Source organism: Ascidiella aspersa, chromosome 9 (assembly GCF_963924565.1).
Source record: "Ascidiella aspersa chromosome 9, kaAscAspe10.2, whole genome shotgun sequence".
NCBI lineage: Eukaryota > Metazoa > Chordata > Ascidiacea > Phlebobranchia > Ascidiidae > Ascidiella > Ascidiella aspersa.
The window spans coordinates 9267585-9286463 of record NC_139455.1 but is presented as its reverse complement, the minus strand read 5'-3'; the positions used below and the strand labels follow the sequence as shown (position 1 = coordinate 9286463).

Genomic DNA, 18879 nt, shown 5'->3' with positions numbered 1-18879 from the left:
TGGAGCAGAAATATTTTGGCAACTTCAAGGGGCCAATTATAGTTATTACTTGTAGTTTAAAATCGACCTGTTGCAAAACTTCTCAATCTTCGGTTAGTTTCATTTTGCATTTCATTAAAAATTGTTACAACTTTGCGAACGCTATCTTATCTTATCGAAAATGGTTAAGAAAGTCTTCTTTGCACGGCGGCGCCATGGCTTAGTGGTAAAGCGCCTGTCTAGTAAACAGGAGATCCTGGGTTCGATCCCCAGTGGTGCCTTACGGAATTGCATTTTACCGAAAAAATAATTCGCAATAATGATGAAATATTTCGAGCAACTGCTCTATTTCAATCATTGCTTTAAACGACAAGGTAAACACTACAAAAATCATTTTTGTTAAAGCAAACTAGTAATGTTTTACTAAACATAACAACTTTCGTTTTATTCAAGTAAAATTTGTAAAATTTAATTTGGTTGGCTGTAAACAAAAATCAAAATTTATGATTAACACATTTCTCAATGGAATCCTAGCACTAATACAATGAATCATGTTGAACAAAGTTGTACAAAGCAGGTAATAATTGTCATTACTCATTATTAGTCAATTGTATAATGAATGCTATGAGATGAACTGGAGATTTTTAAAACAGAAATAGGTTCAGCACGATTATAGTTGTTTCTTATTCTTTTTTTTATATTCTGAAGTAATTTATTCAGTAAACATCAGAATAAATTTATATCATCCCGGATAAAACATGACTGATTAAAGTATTTCTTGATGAACGTGTATTAATGCATAGATCTCATCGGGGATGTAGCTCAGATGGTAGAGCGCGCGCTTAGCATGTGCGAGGTACCGGGATCGATACCGGGCATCTCCAATCCTTTATATTTTGTGCAGTTTGATCATAGATGATTTGAAATATACAAGTTTTTGTTCTATCGATTATTTTTACATTAAATCCATAAATAATTTGGTTGTTTAATTAATTCATGTTTTAGTCGAACAAGTTTTTGCAGCAATGAATTATTTCGTAATAGTTCCAAAACTTATATGTTTTTAAATTTTATCTAAAATTTGAAAGATAACAGAAATTTGTTGTGCAGCGCTCCAGTGGCGCAATTGGTTAGCGCGCCGTGCTTATACAATAGTAGCGGAGAAATGCGGAGGTTGTGAGTTCGAGCCTCACCTGGAGCAGAAATATTTTGTCAACTTCAAGGGGCCAATTATAGTTATTACTTGTAGTTTAAAATCGACCTGTTGCAAAACTTCTCAATCTTCGGTTAGTTTCAGTTTGCATTTCATTAAAAATTGTTATAACTTTGCGAACGCTATCTTATCTTATCGAAAATGGTTTAGAAAGTCTTCTTTGCACGGCGGCGCCATGGCTTAGTGGTAAAGCGCCTGTCTAGTAAACAGGAGATCCTGGGTTCGATCCCCAGTGGTGCCTTACGGAATTGCATTTTACCGAAAAAATAATTCGCAATAATGATGAAATATTTCGAGCAACTGCTCTATTTCAATCATTGCTTTAAACGACAAGGTAAACACTACAAAAATCATTTTTGTTAAAGCAAACTAGTAATGTTTTACTAAACATAACAACTTTCGTTTTATTCAAGTAAAATTTGTAAACTTTAATTTGGTTGGCTGTAAACAAAAAACAAAATTTATGATTAACACATTTCTCAATGGAATCCTAGCACTAATACAATGAATCATGTTGAACAAAGTTGTACAAAGCAGGTTATAATTCTCATTACTCATATTTAGTCAATTGTATAATGAATGCTATGAGATGAACTGGAGATTTTTAAAACAGAAATAGGTTCAGCACGATTATAGTTATTTCTTATTCTTTTTTTTATATTCTGAAGTAATTTATTCAGTAAACATCAGAATAAATTTATATCATCCCGGATAAAACATGACTGATTAAAGTATTTCTTGATGGACATGTATTAATGCATAGATCTCATCGGGGATGTAGCTCAGATGGTAGAGCGCGCGCTTAGCATGTGCGAGTTACCGGGATCGATACCCGGCATCTCCAATCCTTTATATTTTGTGCAGTTTGATCATAGATGATTTGAAATATACAAGTTTTTGTTCTATCGATTATTTTTACATTAAATCCATAAATAATTTGGTTGTTTAATTAATTCATGTTTTAGTCGAACAAGTTTTTGCTGCAATGAATTATTTCGTAATAGTTCCAAAACTTATATGTTTTTAAATTTTATCTAAAATTTGAAAGATAACAGAAATTTGTTGTGCAGCGCTCCAGTGGCGCAATTGGTTAGCGCGCCGTGCTTATACAATAGTAGCGGAGAAATGCGGAGGTTGTGAGTTCGAGCCTCACCTGGAGCAGAAATATTTTGACAACTTCAAGGGGCCAATTATAGTTATTACTTGTAGTTTAAAATCGACCTGTTGCAAAACTTCTCAATCTTCGGTTAGTTTCAGGTTGCATTTCATTAAAAATTGTTATAACTTTGCGAACGCTATCTTATCTTATCGAAAATGGTTTAGAAAGTCTTCTTTGCACGGCGGCGCCATGGCTTAGTGGTAAAGCGCCTGTCTAGTAAACAGGAGATCCTGGGTTCGATCCCCAGTGGTGCCTTACGGAATTGCATTTTACCGAAAAAATAATTCGCAATAATGATGAAATATTTCGAGCAACTGCTCTATTTCAATCATTGCTTTAAACGACAAGGTAAACACTACAAAAATCATTTTTGTTAAAGCAAACTAGTAATGTTTTACTAAACATAACAACTTTCGTTTTATTCAAGTAAAATTTGTAAACTTTAATTTGGTTGGCTGTAAACAAAAAACAAAATTTATGATTAACACATTTCTCAATGGAATCCTAGCACTAATACAATGAATCATGTTGAACAAAGTTGTACAAAGCAGGTTATAATTCTCATTACTCATATTTAGTCAATTGTATAATGAATGCTATGAGATGAACTGGAGATTTTTAAAACAGAAATAGGTTCAGCACGATTATAGTTATTTCTTATTCTTTTTTTTATATTCTGAAGTAATTTATTCAGTAAACATCAGAATAAATTTATATCATCCCGGATAAAACATGACTGATTAAAGTATTTCTTGATGGACATGTATTAATGCATAGATCTCATCGGGGATGTAGCTCAGATGGTAGAGCGCGCGCTTAGCATGTGCGAGTTACCGGGATCGATACCCGGCATCTCCAATCCTTTATATTTTGTGCAGTTTGATCATAGATGATTTGAAATATACAAGTTTTTGTTCTATCGATTATTTTTACATTAAATCCATAAATAATTTGGTTGTTTAATTAATTCATGTTTTAGTCGTACAAGTTTTTGCTGCAATGAATTATTTCGTAATAGTTCCAAAACTTATATGTTTTTAAATTTTATCTAAAATTTGAAAGATAACAGAAATTTGTTGTGCAGCGCTCCAGTGGCGCAATTGGTTAGCGCGCCGTGCTTATACAATAGTAGCGGAGAAATGTGGAGGTTGTGAGTTCGAGCCTCACCTTGAGCAGAAATATTTTGTCAACTTCAAGGGGCCAATTATAGTTATTACTTGTAGTTTAAAATCGACCTGTTGCAAAACTTCTCAATCTTCGGTTAGTTTCAGGTTGCATTTCATTAAAAATTGTTATAACTTTGCGAACGCTATCTTATCTTATCGAAAATGGTTTAGAAAGTCTTCTTTGCACGGCGGCGCCATGGCTTAGTGGTAAAGCGCCTGTCTAGTAAACAGGAGATCCTGGGTTCGATCCCCAGTGGTGCCTTACGGAATTGCATTTTACCGAAAAAATAATTTCGCAATAATGAGAGATGAACTAGAGATTTTTAAAACAGAAATAGGTTCAGCACGATTATAGTTGTTTCTTATTCTTTTTTTTATATTCTGAAGTAATTTATTCGGTAAACCTCAGAATAAATTTATATCATCCCGGATAAAACATAACTGATTAAAGTATTTCTTGATGAACATGTATTAATGCATAGCTCTCATCGGGGATGTAGCTCAGATGGTAGAGCGCGCGCTTAGCATGTCCGAGGTACCGGGATCGATACCCGGCATCTCCAATCCTTTATATTTTGTGCAGTTTGATCATAAATGATTTGAAATATACAAGTTTTTGTTCTATCGATTATTTTTACATTAAATCCATAAATAATTTGGTTGTTTAATTTATTCATGTTTTAGTCGAACAAGTTTTTGCTGCAATGAAATATTTCGTACTAGTTCCAAAACTTATAAGTTTTCAAATTTTATCTAAAATTTGAAAGATAACAGTAATTTGTTGTGCAGCGCTCCAGTGGCGCAATCGGTTAGCGCGCCGTCCTTATGCAATAGTAGCGGAGAAATGCGGAGGTTGTCAGTTCGAGCCTCACCTGGAGCAGAAATATTTTGGCAACTTCAAGGGGCCAATTATAGTTATTACTTGTAGTTTAAAATCGACCTGTTGCAAAACTTCTCAATCTTCGGTTAGTTTCAGTTTGCATTTCATTGAAAATTGTTACAATTTGCGAACGCTATCTTATCTTATGGAAAATGGTTTAGAAAGTCTTCTTTGCACGGCGGCGCCATGGCTTAGTGGTAAAGCGCCTGTCTAGTAAACAGGAGATCCTGGGTTCGATCCCCAGTGGTGCCTTACGGAATTGCATTTTACCGAAAAAATAATTCGCAATAATGATGAAATATTTCGAGCAACTGCTCTATTTCAATCATTGCTTTAAACGACAAGGTAAACACTACAAAAATCATTTTTGTTAAAGCAAACTAGTAATGTTTTACTAAACATAACAACTTTCGTTTTATTCAAGTAAAATTTGTAAACTTTAATTTGGTTGGCTGTAAACAAAAAACAAAATTTATGATTAACACAATTCTCAATGGAATCCTAGCACTAATACAATGAATCATGTTGAACAAAGTTGTACAAAGCAGGTTATAATTCTCATTACTCATATTTAGTCAATTGTATAATGAATGCTATGAGATGAACTGGAGATTTTTAAAACAGAAATAGGTTCAGCACGATTATAGTTATTTCTTATTCTTTTTTTTATATTCTGAAGTAATTTATTCAGTAAACATCAGAATAAATTTATATCATCCCGGATAAAACATGACTGATTAAAGTATTTCTTGATGGACATGTATTAATGCATTGATCTCATCGGGGATGTAGCTCAGATGGTAGAGCGCGCGCTTAGCATGTGCGAGTTACCGGGATCGATACCCGGCATCTCCAATCCTTTATATTTTGTGCAGTTTGATCATAGATGATTTGAAATATACAAGTTTTTGTTCTATCGATTATTTTTACATTAAACCATAAATAATTTGGTTGTTTAATTAATTCATGTTTTAGTCGAACAAGTTTTTGCTGCAATGAATTATTTCGTAATAGTTCCAAAACTTATATGTTTTTAAATTTTATCTAAAATTTGAAAGACAACAGAAATTTGTTGTGCAGCGCTCCAGTGGCGCAATTGGTTAGCGCGCCGTGCTTATACAATAGTAGCGGAGAAATGTGGAGGTTGTGAGTTCGAGCCTCACCTGGAGCAGAAATATTTTGTCAACTTCAAGGGGCCAATTATAGTTATTACTTGTAGTTTAAAATCGACCTGTTGCAAAACTTCTCAATCTTCGGTTAGTTTCAGGTTGCATTTCATTAAAAATTGTTATAACTTTGCGAACGCTATCTTATCTTATCGAAAATGGTTTAGAAAGTCTTCTTTGCACGGCGGCGCCATGGCTTAGTGGTAAAGCGCCTGTCTAGTAAACAGGAGATCCTGGGTTCGATCCCCAGTGGTGCTTTACGGAATTGCATTTTACCGAAAAAATAATTTCGCAATAATGAGAGATGAACTAGAGATTTCTAAAACAGAAATAGGTTCAGCACGATTATAGTTGTTTCTTATTCTTTTTTTTATATTCTGAAGTAATTTATTCGGTAAACCTCAGAATAAATTTATATCATCCCGGATAAAACATGACTGATTAAAGTATTTCTTGATGAACATGTATTAAAGCATAGCTCTCATCGGGGATGTAGCTCAGATGGTAGAGCGCGCGCTTAGCATGTGCGAGGTACCGGGATCGATACCCGGCATCTCCAATCCTTTATATTTTGTGCAGTTTGATCATAAATGATTTGAAATATACAAGTTTTTGTTCTATCGATTATTTTTACATTAAATCCATAAATAATTTGGTTGTTTAATTTATTCATGTTTTAGTCGAACAAGTTTTTGCTGCAATGAAATATTTCGTACTAGTTCCAAAACTTATAAGTTTTTAAATTTTATCTAAAATTTGAAAGATAACAGTAATTTGTTGTGCAGCGCTCCAGTGGCGCAATCGGTTAGCGCGCCGTCCTTATGCAATAGTAGCGGAGAAATGCGGAGGTTGTCAGTTCGAGCCTCACCTGGAGCAGAAATATTTTGGCAACTTCAAGGGGCCAATTATAGTTATTACTTGTAGTTTAAAATCGACCTGTTGCAAAACTTCTCAATCTTCGGTTAGTTTCAGTTTGCATTTCATTGAAAATTGTTACAACTTTGCGAACGCTATCTTATCTTATGGAAAATGGTTTAGAAAGTCTTCTTTGCACGGCGGCGCCATGGCTTAGTGGTAAAGCGCCTGTCTAGTAAACAGGAGATCCTGGGTTCGATCCCCAGTGGTGCCTTACGGAATTACATATTACCGAAAAAATAATTCGCAATAATGATGAAATATTTCGAGCAACTGCTCTATTTCAATCATTGCTTTAAACGACAAGGTAAACACTACAAAAATCATTTTTGTTAAAGCAAACTAGTAATGTTTTACTAAACATAACAACTTTCGTTTTATTCAAGTAAAATTTGTAAACTTTAATTTGGTTGGCTGTAAACAAAAAACAAAATTTATGATTAACACATTTCTCAATGGAATCCTAGCACTAATACAATGAATCATGTTGAACAAAGATGTACAAAGCAGGTAATAATTCTCATTACTCATATTTAGTCAACTGTATAATGAATGCTATGAGATCAACTAGAGATTTTTAAAACAGAAATAGGTTCAGCACGATTATAGTTGTTTCTTATTCTTTTTTTTATATTCTGAAGTAATTTATTCGGTAAACATCAGAATAAATTTATATCATCCCGGATAAAACAGGACTGATTAAAGTATTTCTTGATGAACATGTATTAATGCATAGCTCTCATCGTGGATGTAGCTCAGATGGTAGAGCGCGCGCTTAGCATGTGCGAGGTACCGGGATCGATACCCGGCATCTCCAATCCTTTATATTTTGTGCAGTTTGATCATAGATGATTTGTAATATACAAGTTTTTGTTCTATTGATTATTTTTACATTAAATCCATAAATAAATTGGTTGTTCAATTAATTCATGTTTTAGTCGAACAAGTTTTTGCTGCAATGAATTATTTCGTACTAGTTCCAAAACTTATATGTTTTTCAATTTTATCTAAAATTTGAAAGATAACAGAAATTTGTTGTGCAGCGCTCCAGTGGCGCAATCGGTTAGCGCGCCGTGCTTATACAATAGTAGCGGAGAAATGCGGAGGTTGTGAGTTCGAGCCTCACCTGGAGCAGAAATATTTTGGCAACTTCAAGGGGCCAATTATAGTTATTACTTGTAGTTTAAAATCGACCTGTTGCAAAACTTCTCAATCTTCGGTTAGTTTCAGTTTGCATTTCATTGAAAATTGTTACAACTTTGCGAACGCTATCTTATCTTATCGAAAATGGTTTAGAAAGTCTTCTTTGCACGGCAGCGCCATTGCTTAGTGGTAAAGCGCTTGTCTAGTAAACAGGAGATCCTGGGTTCGATCCCCAGTGGTGCCTTACGGAATTACATTTTACCGAAAAAATAATTCGCAATAATGATGAAATATTTCGAGCAACTGCTCTATTTCAATCATTGCTTTAAACGACAAGGTAAACACTACAAAAATCATTTTTGTTAAAGCAAACTAGTAATGTTTTACTAAACATAACAACTTTCGTTTTATTCAAGTAAAATTTGTAAACTTTAATTTGGTTGGCTGTAAACAAAAAACAAAATTTATGATTAACACATTTCTCAATGGAATCCTAGCACTAATACAATGAATCATGTTGAACAAAGTTGTACAAAGCAGGTAATAATTCTCATTACTCATATTTAGTCAACTGTACAATGAATGCTATGAGATGAACTGGAGATTTTTAAAACAGAAATAGGTTCAGCAGGATTATAGTTGTTTCTTATTCTTTTTTTTAAATTCTGAAGTAATTTATTCGGTAAACATCAGAATAAATTTATATCATCCCGGATAAAACATGACTGATTAAAGTATTTCTTGATGAACATGTATTAATGCATAGCTCTCATCGGGGATGTAGCTCAGATGGTAGAGCGCGCGCTTAGCATGTGCGAGGTACCGGGATCGATACCCGGCATCTCCAATCCTTTATATTTTGTGCAGTTTGATCATAGATGATTTGAAATATACAAGTTTTTGTTCTATCGATTATTTTTACATTAAATCCATAAATAATTTGGTTGTTTAATTTATTCATGTTTTAGTCGAACAAGTTTTTGCTGCAATGAAATATTTCGTACTAGTTCCAAAACTCATAAGTTTTTAAATTTTATCAAAAATTTGAAAGATAACAGAAATTTGTTGTGCAGCGCTCCAGTGGCGCAATGGATTAGCGCGCCGTACTTATGCAATAGTACCGGAGAAATGCGGAGGTTGTCAGTTCGAGCCTCACCTGGAGCAGAAATATTTTGGCAACTTCAAGGGGCCAATTATAGTTATTACTTGTAGTTTTAAATCGACCTGTTGCAAAACTTCTCAATCTTCGGTTAGTTTCAGTTTGCAATTCATTGAAAATTGTTACAACTTTGCGAACGATATCTTATCTTATGGAAAATGGTTTAGAAAGTCTTCTTTGCACGGCGGCGCCATGGCTTAGTGGTAAAGCGCCTGTCTAGTAAACAGGAGATCCTGGGTTCGATCCCCAGTGGTGCCTTACGGAATTACATTTTACCGAAAAAATAATTCGCAATAATGATGAAATATTTCGAGCAACTGCTCTATTTCAATCATTGCTTTAAACGACAAGGTAAACACTACAAAAATCATTTTTGTTAAAGCAAACTGGTAATGTTTTACTAAACATAACAACTTTCGTTTTATTCAAGTAAAATTTGTAAACTTTAATTTGGTTGGCTGTAAACAAAAAACAAAATTTATGATTAACACATTTCTCAATGGAATCCTAGCACTAATACAATGAATCATGTTGAACAAAGTTGTACAAAGCAGGTAATAATTCTCATTACTCATATTTAGTCAACTGTACAATGAATGCTATGAGATGAACTGGAGATTTTTAAAACAGAAATAGGTTCAGCACGATTATAGTTGTTTCTTATTCTTTTTTTTTAATTCTGAAGTAATTTATTCGGTAAACATCAGAATAAATTTATATCATCCCGGATAAAACATGACTGATTAAAGTATTTCTTGATGAACATGTATTAATGCATAGCTCTCATCGGGGATGTAGCTCAGATGGTAGAGCGCTCGTTTAGCATGTGCGAGGTACCGGGATCGATACCCGGCATCTCCAATCCTTTATATTTTGTGCAGTTTGATCATAGATGATTTGAAATATACAAGTTTTTGTTCTATCGATTATTTTTACATTAAATCCATAAATAATTTGGTTGTTTAATTTATTCATGTTTTAGTCGAACAAGTTTTTGCTGCAATGAAATATTTCGTACTAGTTCCAAAACTCATAAGTTTTTAAATTTTATCTAAAATTTGAAAGATAACAGAAATTTGTTGTGCAGCGCTCCAGTGGCGCAATGGATTAGCGCGCCGTACTTATGCAATAGTACCGGAGAAATGCGGAGGTTGTGAGTTCGAGCCTCACCTGGAGCAGAAATATTTTGGCAACTTCAAGGGGCCAATTATAGTTATTACTTGTAGTTTAAAATCGACCTGTTGCAAAACTTCTCAATCTTCGGTTAGTTTCAGTTTGCATTTCATTGAAAATTGTTACAACTTTGCGAACGCTATCTTATCTTATCGAAAATGGTTTAGAAAGTCTTCTTTGCACGGCAGCGCCATTGCTTAGTGGTAAAGCGCCTGTCTAGTAAACAGGAGATCCTGGGTTCGATCCCCAGTGGTGCCTTACGGAATTACATTTTACGGAAAAAATAATTCGCAATAATGATGAAATATTTCGAGCAACTGCTCTATTTCAATCATTGCTTTAAACAACAAGGTAAACACTACAAAAATCATTTTTGTTAAAGCAAACTAGTAATGTTTTACTAAACATAACAACTTTCGTTTTATTCAATTAAAATTTGTAAACTTTAATTTGGTTGGCTGTAAACAAAAAACAAAATTTGTGATTAATACATTTCTCAATGGAATCGTAGCACTAATACAATGAATCATGTTGAACAAAGTTGTACAAAGCAGGTAATAATTCTCATTACTCATATTTAGTCAACTGTACAATGAATGCTTTGAGATGAACTGGAGATTTTTAAAACAGAAATAGGTTCAGCACGATTATAGTTGTTTCTTATTCTTTTTTTTATATTCTGAAGTAATTTATTCGGCAAACATCAGAATGAATTTTTATCATCCCGGATAAAACATGACTGATTAAAGTATTTCTTGATGAACATGTATTAATGCATAGCTCTCATCGTGGATGTAGCTCAGATGGTAGAGCGCGCGCTTAGCATGTGCGAGGTACCGGGATCGATACCCGGCATCTCCAATCCTTTATATTTTGTGCAGTTTGATCATAGATGATTTGAAATATACAAGTTTTTGTCCTATCGATTATTTTTACATTAAATCCATGTTTTAGTCGAACAAGTTTTTGCTGCAATGAATTATTTCGTAATAGGTCCAAAACTTATATGTTTTTAAATTTTATCTAAAATTTGATTTTATCTAAAATTTGAAAGATAACAGAAATTTGTTGTGCAGCGCTCCAGTGGCGCAATCGGTTAGCGCGCCGTACTAATACAATAGTAGCGGATAAATGCGGAGGTTGTGAGTTCGAGCCTCACCTGGAGCAGAAATATTTTGGCAACTTCAAGGGGCCAATTATAGTTATTACTTGTAGTTTAAAATCGACCTGTTGCAAAACTTCTCAATCTTCGGTTAGTTTCAGTTTGCATTTCATTAAAAATTGTTACAACTTTGCGAACGCTATCTTATCTTATCGAAAATGGTTAAGAAAGTCTTCTTTGCACGGCGGCGCCATGGCTTAGTGGTAAAGCGCCTGTCTAGTAAACAGGAGATCCTGGGTTCGATCCCCAGTGGTGCCTTACGGAATTGCATTTTACCGAAAAAATAATTCGCAATAATGATGAAATATTTCGAGCAACTGCTCTATTTCAATCATTGCTTTAAACGACAAGGTAAACATTACAAAAATCATTTTTGTTAAAGCAAACTAGTAATGTTTTACTAAACATAACAACTTTCGTTTTATTCAAGTAAAATTTGTAAAATTTAATTTGGTTGGCTGTAAACAAAAAACAAAATTTATGATTAACACATTTCTCAATGGAATCCTAGCACTAATACAATGAATCATGTTGAACAAAGTTGTACAAAGCAGGTAATAATTCTCATTACTCATTATTAGTCAATTGTGTAATGAATGCTATGAGATGAACTGGAGATTTTTAAAACAGAAATAGGTTCAGCACGATTATAGTTGTTTCTTATTCTTTTTTTTATATTCTGAAGTAATTTATTCAGTAAACATCAGAATAAATTTATATCATCCCGGATAAAACATGACTGATTAAAGTATTTCTTGATGAAAATGTATTAATGCATAGATCTCATCGGGGATGTAGCTCAGATGGTAGAGCGCGCGCTTAGCATGTGCGAGGTACCGGGATCGATACCCGGCATCTCCAATCCTTTATATTTTGTGCAGTTTGATCATAGATGATTTGAAATATACAAGTTTTTGTTCTATCGATTATTTTTACATTAAATCCATAAATAATTTGGTTGTTTAATTAATTCATGTTTTAGTCGAACAAGTTTTTGCTGCAATGAATTATTTCGTAATAGTTCCAAAACTTATATGTTTTTAAATTTTATCTAAAATTTGAAAGATAACAGAAATTTGTTGTGCAGCTCTCCAGTGGCGCAATTGGTTAACGCGCCGTGCTTATACAATAGTAGCGGAGAAATGCGGAGGTTGTGAGTTCGAGCCTCACCTGGAGCAGAAATATTTTGTCAACTTCAAAGGGCCAATTATAGTTATTACTTGTAGTTTTAAATCGACCTGTTGCAAAACTTCTAAATCTTCGGTTAGTTTCAGTTTGCATTTCATTGAAAATTGTTACAACTTTGCGAACGCTATCTTATCTTATGGAAAATGGTTTAGAAAGTCTTCTTTGCACGGCGGCGCCATGGCTTAGTGGTAAAGCGCCTGTCTAGTAAACAGGAGATCCTGGGTTCGATCCCCAGTGGTGCCTTACGGAATTGCATTTTACCGAAAAAATAATTCGCAATAATGATGAAATATTTCGAGCAACTGCTCTATTTCAATCATTGCTTTAAACGACAAGGTAAACATTACAAAAATCATTTTTGTTAAAGCAAACTAGTAATGTTTTACTAAACATAACAACTTTCGTTTTATTCAAGTAAAATTTGTAAAATTTAATTTGGTTGGCTGTAAACAAAAAACAAAATTTATGATTAACACATTTCTCAATGGAATCCTAGCACTAATACAATGAATCATGTTGAACAAAGTTGTACAAAGCAGGTAATAATTCTCATTACTCATTATTAGTCAATTGTGTAATGAATGCTATGAGATGAACTGGAGATTTTTAAAACAGAAATAGGTTCAGCACGATTATAGTTGTTTCTTATTCTTTTTTTTATATTCTGAAGTAATTTATTCAGTAAACATCAGAATAAATTTATATCATCCCGGATAAAACATGACTGATTAAAGTATTTCTTGATGAAAATGTATTAATGCATAGATCTCATCGGGGATGTAGCTCAGATGGTAGAGCGCGCGCTTAGCATGTGCGAGGTACCGGGATCGATACCCGGCATCTCCAATCCTTTATATTTTGTGCAGTTTGATCATAGATGATTTGAAATATACAAGTTTTTGTTCTATCGATTATTTTTACATTAAATCCATAAATAATTTGGTTGTTTAATTAATTCATGTTTTAGTCGAACAAGTTTTTGCTGCAATGAATTATTTCGTAATAGTTCCAAAACTTATATGTTTTTAAATTTTATCTAAAATTTGAAAGATAACAGAAATTTGTTGTGCAGCTCTCCAGTGGCGCAATTGGTTAACGCGCCGTGCTTATACAATAGTAGCGGAGAAATGCGGAGGTTGTGAGTTCGAGCCTCACCTGGAGCAGAAATATTTTGTCAACTTCAAAGGGCCAATTATATTTATTACTTGTAGTTTAAAATCGACCTGTTGCAAAACTTCTCAATCTTCGGTTAGTTTCAGTTTGCATTTCATTAAAAATTGTTATAACTTTGCGAACGCTATCTTATCTTATCGAAAATGGTTTAGAAAGTCTTCTTTGCACGGCGGCGCCATGGCTTAGTGGTAAAGCGCCTGTCTAGTAAACAGGAGATCCTGGGTTCGATCCCCAGTGGTGCCTTACGGATTGCATTTTACCGAAAAAATAATTTCGCAATAATGAGAGATGAACTAGAGATTTTTAAAACAGAAATAGGTTCAGCATGATTATAGTTGTTTCTTATTCTTTTTTTTATATTCTGAAGTAATTTATTCGGTAAACCTCAGAATAAATTTATATCATCCCGGATAAAACATGACTGATTAAAGTATTTCTTGATGAACATGTATTAATGCATACCTCTCATCGGGGATGTAGCTCAGATGGTAGAGCGCGCGCTTAGCATGTGCGAGGTACCGGGATCGATACCCGGCATCTCCAATCCTTTATATTTTGTGCAGTTTGATCATAAATGATTTGAAATATACAAGTTTTTGTTCTATCGATTATTTTTACATTAAATCCATAAATAATTTGGTTGTTTAATTTATTCATGTTTTAGTCGAACAAGTTTTTGCTGCAATGAAATATTTCGTACTAGTTCCAAAACTTATAAGTTTTTAAATTTTATCTAAAATTTGAAAGATAACAGTAATTTGTTGTGCAGCGCTCCAGTGGCGCAATCGGTTAGCGCGCCGTCCTTATGCAATAGTAGCGGAGAAATGCGGAGGTTGTCAGTTCGAGCCTCACCTGGAGCAGAAATATTTTGGCAACTTCAAGGGGCCAATTATAGTTATTACTTGTAGTTTAAAATCGACCTGTTGCAAAACTTCTCAATCTTCGGTTAGTTTCAGTTTGCATTTCATTGAAAATTGTTACAACTTTGCGAACGCTATCTTATCTTATGGAAAATGGTTTAGAAAGTCTTCTTTGCACGGCGGCGCCATGGCTTAGTGGTAAAGCGCCTGTCTAGTAAACAGGAGATCCTGGGTTCGATCCCCAGTGGTGCCTTACGGAATTACATTTACCGAAAAAATAATTCGCAATAATGATGAAATATTTCGAGCAACTGCTCTATTTCAATCATTGCTTTAAACGACAAGGTAAACACTACAAAAATCATTTTTGTTAAAGCAAACTAGTAATGTTTTACTAAACATAACAACTTTCGTTTTATTCAAGTAAAATTTGTAAACTTTAATTTGGTTGGCTGTAAACAAAAAACAAAATTTATGATTAACACATTTCTCAATGGAATCCTAGCACTAATACAATGAATCATGTTGAACAAAGTTGTACAAAGCAGGTAATAATTCTCATTACTCATATTTAGTCAACTGTATAATGAATGCTATGAGATGAACTAGAGATTTTTAAAACAGAAATAGGTTCAGCACGATTATAGTTGTTTCTTATTCTTTTTTTTATATTCTGAAGTAATTTATTCGGTAAACATCAGAATAAATTCATATCATCCCGGATAAAATATGACTGATTAAAGTATTTCTTGATGAACATGTATTAATGCATAGCCCTCATCGTGGATGTAGCTCAGATGGTAGAGCGCGCGCTTAGTATGTGCGAGGTACCGGGATCGATACCCGGCATCTCCAATCCTTTATATTTTGTGCAGTTTGATCATAGATGATTTGAAATATACAAGTTTTTGTTCTATTGATTATTTTTACATTAAATCCATAAATAATTTGATTGTTTAATTAATTCATGTTTTAGTCGAACAAGTTTTTGCTGCAATGAATTATTTCGTAATAGTTCCAAAACTTATATGTTTTTAAATTTTATCTAAAATTTGAAAGATAACAGAAATTTGTTGTGCAGCGCTCCAGTGGCGCAATTGGTTAACGCGCCGTGCTTATACAATAGTAGCGGAGAAATGCGGAGGTTGTGAGTTCGAGCCTCACCTGGAGCAGAAATATTTTGTCAACTTCAAAGGGCCAATTATATTTATTACTTGTAGTTTAAAATCGACCTGTTGCAAAACTTCTCAATCTTCGGTTAGTTTCAGTTTGCATTTCATTAAAAATTGTTATAACTTTGCGAACGCTATCTTATCTTATCGAAAATGGTTTAGAAAGTCTTCTTTGCACGGCGGCGCCATGGCTTAGTGGTAAAGCGCCTGTCTAGTAAACAGGAGATCCTGGGTTCGATCCCCAGTGGTGCCTTACGGAATTGCATTTTACCGAAAAAATAATTCGCAATAATGATGAAATATTTCGAGCAACTGCTCTATTTCAATCATTGCTTTAAACGACAAGGTAAACACTACAAAAATCATTTTTGTTAAAGCAAACTAGTAATGTTTTACTAAACATAACAACTTTCGTTTTATTCAAGTAAAATTTGTAAACTTTAATTTGGTTGGCTGTAAACAAAAAACAAAATTTATGATTAACACATTTCTCAATGGAATCCTAGCACTAATACAATGAATCATGTTGAACAAAGTTGTACAAAGCAGGTTATAATTCTCATTACTCATATTTAGTCAATTGTATAATGAATGCTATGAGATGAACTGGAGATTTTTAAAACAGAAATAGGTTCAGCACGATTATAGTTATTTCTTATTCTTTTTTTTATATTCTGAAGTAATTTATTCAGTAAACATCAGAATAAATTTATATCATCCCGGATAAAACATGACTGATTAAAGTATTTCTTGATGGACATGTATTAATGCATTGATCTCATCGGGGATGTAGCTCAGATGGTAGAGCGCGCGCTTAGCATGTGCGAGTTACCGGGATCGATACCCGGCATCTCCAATCCTTTATATTTTGTGCAGTTTGATCATAGATGATTTGAAATATACAAGTTTTTGTTCTATCGATTATTTTTACATTAAACCATAAATAATTTGGTTGTTTAATTAATTCATGTTTTAGTCGAACAAGTTTTTGCTGCAATGAATTATTTCGTAATAGTTCCAAAACTTATATGTTTTTAAATTTTCTCTAAAATTTGAAAGACAACAGAAATTTGTTGTGCAGCGCTCCAGTGGCGCAATTGGTTAGCGCGCCGTGCTTATACAATAGTAGCGGAGAAATGTGGAGGTTGTGAGTTCGAGCCTCACCTGGAGCAGAAATATTTTGTCAACTTCAAGGGGCCAATTATAGTTATTACTTGTAGTTTAAAATCGACCTGTTGCAAAACTTCTCAATCTTCGGTTAGTTTCAGGTTGCATTTCATTAAAAATTGTTATAACTTTGCGAACGCTATCTTATCTTATCGAAAATGGTTTAGAAAGTCTTCTTTGCACGGCGGCGCCATGGCTTAGTGGTAAAGCGCCTGTCTAGTAAACAGGAGATCCTGGGTTCGATCCCCAGTGGTGCTTTACGGAATTGCATTTTACCGAAAAAATAATTTCGCAATAATGAGAGATGAACTAGAGATTTTTAAAACAGAAATAGGTTCAGCACGATTATAGTTGTTTCTTATTCTTTTTTTTATATTCTGAAGTAATTTATTCGGTAAACCTCAGAATAAATTTATATCATCCCGGATAAAACATGACTGATTAAAGTATTTCTTGATGAACATGTATTAATGCATAGCTCTCATCGGGGATGTAGCTCAGATGGTAGAGCGCGCGCTTAGCATGTGCGAGGTACCGGGATCGATACCCGGCATCTCCAATCCTTTATATTTTGTGCAGTTTGATCATAAATGATTTGAAATATACAAGTTTTTGTTCTATCGATTATTTTTACATTAAATCCATAAATAATTTGGTTGTTTAATTTATTCATGTTTTAGTCGAACAAGTTTTTGCTGCAATGAAATATTTCGTACTAGTTCCAAAACTTATAAGTTTTTAAATTTTATCTAAAATTTGAAAGATAACAGTAATTTGTTGTGCAGCGCTCCAGTGGCGCAATCGGTTAGCGCGCCGTCCTTATGCAATAGTAGCGGAGAAATGCGGAGGTTGTCAGTTCGAGCCTCACCTGGAGCAGAAATATTTTGGCAACTTCAAGGGGCCAATTATAGTTATTACTTGTAGTTTAAAATCGACCTGTTGCAAAACTTCTCAATCTTCGGTTAGTTTCAGTTTGCATTTCATTGAAAATTGTTACAACTTTGCGAACGCTATCTTATCTTATGGAAAATGGTTTAGAAAGTCTTCTTTGCACGGCGGCGCCATGGCTTAGTGGTAAAGCGCCTGTCTAGTAAACAGGAGATCCTGGGTTCGATCCCCAGTGGTGCCTTACGGAATTACATATTACCGAAAAAATAATTCGCAATAATGATGAAATATTTCGAGCAACTGCTCTATTTCAATCATTGCTTTAAACGACAAGGTAAACACTACAAAAATCATTTTTGTTAAAGCAAACTAGTAATGTTTTACTAAACATAACAACTTTCGTTTTATTCAAGTAAAATTTGTAAACTTTAATTTGGTTGGCTGTAAACAAAAAACAAAATTTATGATTAACACATTTCTCAATGGAATCCTAGCACTAATACAATGAATCATGTTGAACAAAGATGTACAAAGCAGGTAATAATTCTCATTACTCATATTTAGTCAACTGTATAATGAATGCTATGAGATGAACTAGAGATTTTTAAAACAGAAATAGGTTCAGCACGATTATAGTTGTTTCTTATTCTTTTTTTTATATTCTGAAGTAATTTATTCGGTAAACATCAGAATAAATTTATATCATCCCGGATAAAACAGGACTGATTAAAGTATTTCTTGATGAACATGTATTAATGCATACCTCTCATCGGGGATGTAGCTCAGATGGTAGAGCGCGCGCTTAGCATGTGCGAGGTACCGGGATCGATACCCGGCATCTCCAATCCTTTATATTTTGTGCAGTTTGATCATAGATGATTTGTAATATACAAGTTTTTGTTCTATTGATTATTTTTACATTAAATCCATAAATAAATTGGTTGTTCAATTAATTCATGTTTTAGTCGAACAAGTTTTTGCTGCAATGAATTATTTCGTACTAGTTCCAAAACTTATATGTTTTTCAATTTTATCTAAAATTTGAAAGATAACAGAAATTTGTTGTGCAGCGCTCCAGTGGCGCAATCGGTTAGCGCGCCGTGCTTATACAATAGTAGCGGAGAAATGCGGAGGTTGTGAGTTCGAGCCTCACCTGGAGCAGAAATATTTTGGCAACTTCAAGGGGCCAATTATAGTTATTACTTGTAGTTTAAAATCGACCTGTTGCAAAACTTCTCAATCTTCGGTTAGTTTCAGTTTGCATTTCATTGAAAATTGTTACAACTTTGCGAACGCTATCTTATCTTATCGAAAAT

General features: G+C 33.9%; 35 non-coding genes across 35 annotated transcripts; all 35 read left to right on the top strand.

Annotated features, from left to right (window-relative positions):
* Positions 1-188: 188 nt before the first annotated feature.
* Trnat-agu (transfer RNA threonine (anticodon AGU)) lies at positions 189-260 on the top strand. The gene has a single exon. It is a non-coding gene; the product is annotated as a tRNA-Thr (tRNA).
* An 830-nt stretch (positions 261-1090) lies between these two features.
* Trnai-uau (transfer RNA isoleucine (anticodon UAU)) lies at positions 1091-1180 on the top strand. Its single transcript is given in 2 exon segments — positions 1091-1128; positions 1145-1180. It is a non-coding gene; the product is annotated as a tRNA-Ile (tRNA).
* Positions 1181-1361: 181 nt separating this feature from the next.
* Trnat-agu (transfer RNA threonine (anticodon AGU)) lies at positions 1362-1433 on the top strand. Its single transcript has one exon. It is a non-coding gene; the product is annotated as a tRNA-Thr (tRNA).
* Positions 1434-2263: 830 nt separating this feature from the next.
* On the top strand, positions 2264-2353 carry Trnai-uau (transfer RNA isoleucine (anticodon UAU)). Its single transcript is given in 2 exon segments — positions 2264-2301; positions 2318-2353. It is a non-coding gene; the product is annotated as a tRNA-Ile (tRNA).
* Positions 2354-2534: 181 nt separating this feature from the next.
* On the top strand, positions 2535-2606 carry Trnat-agu (transfer RNA threonine (anticodon AGU)). The gene has a single exon. It is a non-coding gene; the product is annotated as a tRNA-Thr (tRNA).
* Positions 2607-3707: 1101 nt separating this feature from the next.
* Positions 3708-3779, top strand: Trnat-agu (transfer RNA threonine (anticodon AGU)). Its single transcript has one exon. It is a non-coding gene; the product is annotated as a tRNA-Thr (tRNA).
* A 798-nt stretch (positions 3780-4577) lies between these two features.
* Positions 4578-4649, top strand: Trnat-agu (transfer RNA threonine (anticodon AGU)). Its single transcript has one exon. It is a non-coding gene; the product is annotated as a tRNA-Thr (tRNA).
* An 829-nt stretch (positions 4650-5478) lies between these two features.
* On the top strand, positions 5479-5568 carry Trnai-uau (transfer RNA isoleucine (anticodon UAU)). The gene is given in 2 exon segments: positions 5479-5516; positions 5533-5568. It is a non-coding gene; the product is annotated as a tRNA-Ile (tRNA).
* Positions 5569-5749: 181 nt separating this feature from the next.
* Trnat-agu (transfer RNA threonine (anticodon AGU)) lies at positions 5750-5821 on the top strand. Its single transcript has one exon. It is a non-coding gene; the product is annotated as a tRNA-Thr (tRNA).
* A 228-nt stretch (positions 5822-6049) lies between these two features.
* On the top strand, positions 6050-6122 carry Trnaa-agc (transfer RNA alanine (anticodon AGC)). The gene has a single exon. It is a non-coding gene; the product is annotated as a tRNA-Ala (tRNA).
* Positions 6123-6620: 498 nt separating this feature from the next.
* Positions 6621-6692, top strand: Trnat-agu (transfer RNA threonine (anticodon AGU)). Its single transcript has one exon. It is a non-coding gene; the product is annotated as a tRNA-Thr (tRNA).
* An 830-nt stretch (positions 6693-7522) lies between these two features.
* Trnai-uau (transfer RNA isoleucine (anticodon UAU)) lies at positions 7523-7612 on the top strand. The gene is given in 2 exon segments: positions 7523-7560; positions 7577-7612. It is a non-coding gene; the product is annotated as a tRNA-Ile (tRNA).
* Positions 7613-7793: 181 nt separating this feature from the next.
* On the top strand, positions 7794-7865 carry Trnat-agu (transfer RNA threonine (anticodon AGU)). The gene has a single exon. It is a non-coding gene; the product is annotated as a tRNA-Thr (tRNA).
* A 530-nt stretch (positions 7866-8395) lies between these two features.
* Positions 8396-8468, top strand: Trnaa-agc (transfer RNA alanine (anticodon AGC)). The gene has a single exon. It is a non-coding gene; the product is annotated as a tRNA-Ala (tRNA).
* Positions 8469-8695: 227 nt separating this feature from the next.
* Positions 8696-8785, top strand: Trnai-uau (transfer RNA isoleucine (anticodon UAU)). Its single transcript is given in 2 exon segments — positions 8696-8733; positions 8750-8785. It is a non-coding gene; the product is annotated as a tRNA-Ile (tRNA).
* Positions 8786-8966: 181 nt separating this feature from the next.
* On the top strand, positions 8967-9038 carry Trnat-agu (transfer RNA threonine (anticodon AGU)). The gene has a single exon. It is a non-coding gene; the product is annotated as a tRNA-Thr (tRNA).
* Positions 9039-9868: 830 nt separating this feature from the next.
* Trnai-uau (transfer RNA isoleucine (anticodon UAU)) lies at positions 9869-9958 on the top strand. The gene is given in 2 exon segments: positions 9869-9906; positions 9923-9958. It is a non-coding gene; the product is annotated as a tRNA-Ile (tRNA).
* A 181-nt stretch (positions 9959-10139) lies between these two features.
* On the top strand, positions 10140-10211 carry Trnat-agu (transfer RNA threonine (anticodon AGU)). The gene has a single exon. It is a non-coding gene; the product is annotated as a tRNA-Thr (tRNA).
* A 1090-nt stretch (positions 10212-11301) lies between these two features.
* On the top strand, positions 11302-11373 carry Trnat-agu (transfer RNA threonine (anticodon AGU)). The gene has a single exon. It is a non-coding gene; the product is annotated as a tRNA-Thr (tRNA).
* A 530-nt stretch (positions 11374-11903) lies between these two features.
* Positions 11904-11976, top strand: Trnaa-agc (transfer RNA alanine (anticodon AGC)). The gene has a single exon. It is a non-coding gene; the product is annotated as a tRNA-Ala (tRNA).
* Positions 11977-12201: 225 nt separating this feature from the next.
* Positions 12202-12293, top strand: Trnai-uau (transfer RNA isoleucine (anticodon UAU)). The gene is given in 2 exon segments: positions 12202-12241; positions 12258-12293. It is a non-coding gene; the product is annotated as a tRNA-Ile (tRNA).
* Positions 12294-12474: 181 nt separating this feature from the next.
* On the top strand, positions 12475-12546 carry Trnat-agu (transfer RNA threonine (anticodon AGU)). The gene has a single exon. It is a non-coding gene; the product is annotated as a tRNA-Thr (tRNA).
* Positions 12547-13076: 530 nt separating this feature from the next.
* Positions 13077-13149, top strand: Trnaa-agc (transfer RNA alanine (anticodon AGC)). The gene has a single exon. It is a non-coding gene; the product is annotated as a tRNA-Ala (tRNA).
* Positions 13150-13374: 225 nt separating this feature from the next.
* Trnai-uau (transfer RNA isoleucine (anticodon UAU)) lies at positions 13375-13466 on the top strand. The gene is given in 2 exon segments: positions 13375-13414; positions 13431-13466. It is a non-coding gene; the product is annotated as a tRNA-Ile (tRNA).
* A 181-nt stretch (positions 13467-13647) lies between these two features.
* Trnat-agu (transfer RNA threonine (anticodon AGU)) lies at positions 13648-13719 on the top strand. Its single transcript has one exon. It is a non-coding gene; the product is annotated as a tRNA-Thr (tRNA).
* Positions 13720-13946: 227 nt separating this feature from the next.
* Trnaa-agc (transfer RNA alanine (anticodon AGC)) lies at positions 13947-14019 on the top strand. The gene has a single exon. It is a non-coding gene; the product is annotated as a tRNA-Ala (tRNA).
* Positions 14020-14517: 498 nt separating this feature from the next.
* Positions 14518-14589, top strand: Trnat-agu (transfer RNA threonine (anticodon AGU)). Its single transcript has one exon. It is a non-coding gene; the product is annotated as a tRNA-Thr (tRNA).
* An 829-nt stretch (positions 14590-15418) lies between these two features.
* On the top strand, positions 15419-15508 carry Trnai-uau (transfer RNA isoleucine (anticodon UAU)). The gene is given in 2 exon segments: positions 15419-15456; positions 15473-15508. It is a non-coding gene; the product is annotated as a tRNA-Ile (tRNA).
* Positions 15509-15689: 181 nt separating this feature from the next.
* Positions 15690-15761, top strand: Trnat-agu (transfer RNA threonine (anticodon AGU)). Its single transcript has one exon. It is a non-coding gene; the product is annotated as a tRNA-Thr (tRNA).
* Positions 15762-16590: 829 nt separating this feature from the next.
* Trnai-uau (transfer RNA isoleucine (anticodon UAU)) lies at positions 16591-16680 on the top strand. The gene is given in 2 exon segments: positions 16591-16628; positions 16645-16680. It is a non-coding gene; the product is annotated as a tRNA-Ile (tRNA).
* A 181-nt stretch (positions 16681-16861) lies between these two features.
* Trnat-agu (transfer RNA threonine (anticodon AGU)) lies at positions 16862-16933 on the top strand. Its single transcript has one exon. It is a non-coding gene; the product is annotated as a tRNA-Thr (tRNA).
* Positions 16934-17161: 228 nt separating this feature from the next.
* Positions 17162-17234, top strand: Trnaa-agc (transfer RNA alanine (anticodon AGC)). Its single transcript has one exon. It is a non-coding gene; the product is annotated as a tRNA-Ala (tRNA).
* A 498-nt stretch (positions 17235-17732) lies between these two features.
* On the top strand, positions 17733-17804 carry Trnat-agu (transfer RNA threonine (anticodon AGU)). Its single transcript has one exon. It is a non-coding gene; the product is annotated as a tRNA-Thr (tRNA).
* Positions 17805-18334: 530 nt separating this feature from the next.
* On the top strand, positions 18335-18407 carry Trnaa-agc (transfer RNA alanine (anticodon AGC)). Its single transcript has one exon. It is a non-coding gene; the product is annotated as a tRNA-Ala (tRNA).
* A 227-nt stretch (positions 18408-18634) lies between these two features.
* Positions 18635-18724, top strand: Trnai-uau (transfer RNA isoleucine (anticodon UAU)). The gene is given in 2 exon segments: positions 18635-18672; positions 18689-18724. It is a non-coding gene; the product is annotated as a tRNA-Ile (tRNA).
* The last annotated feature ends 155 nt before the right edge of the window (positions 18725-18879 follow it).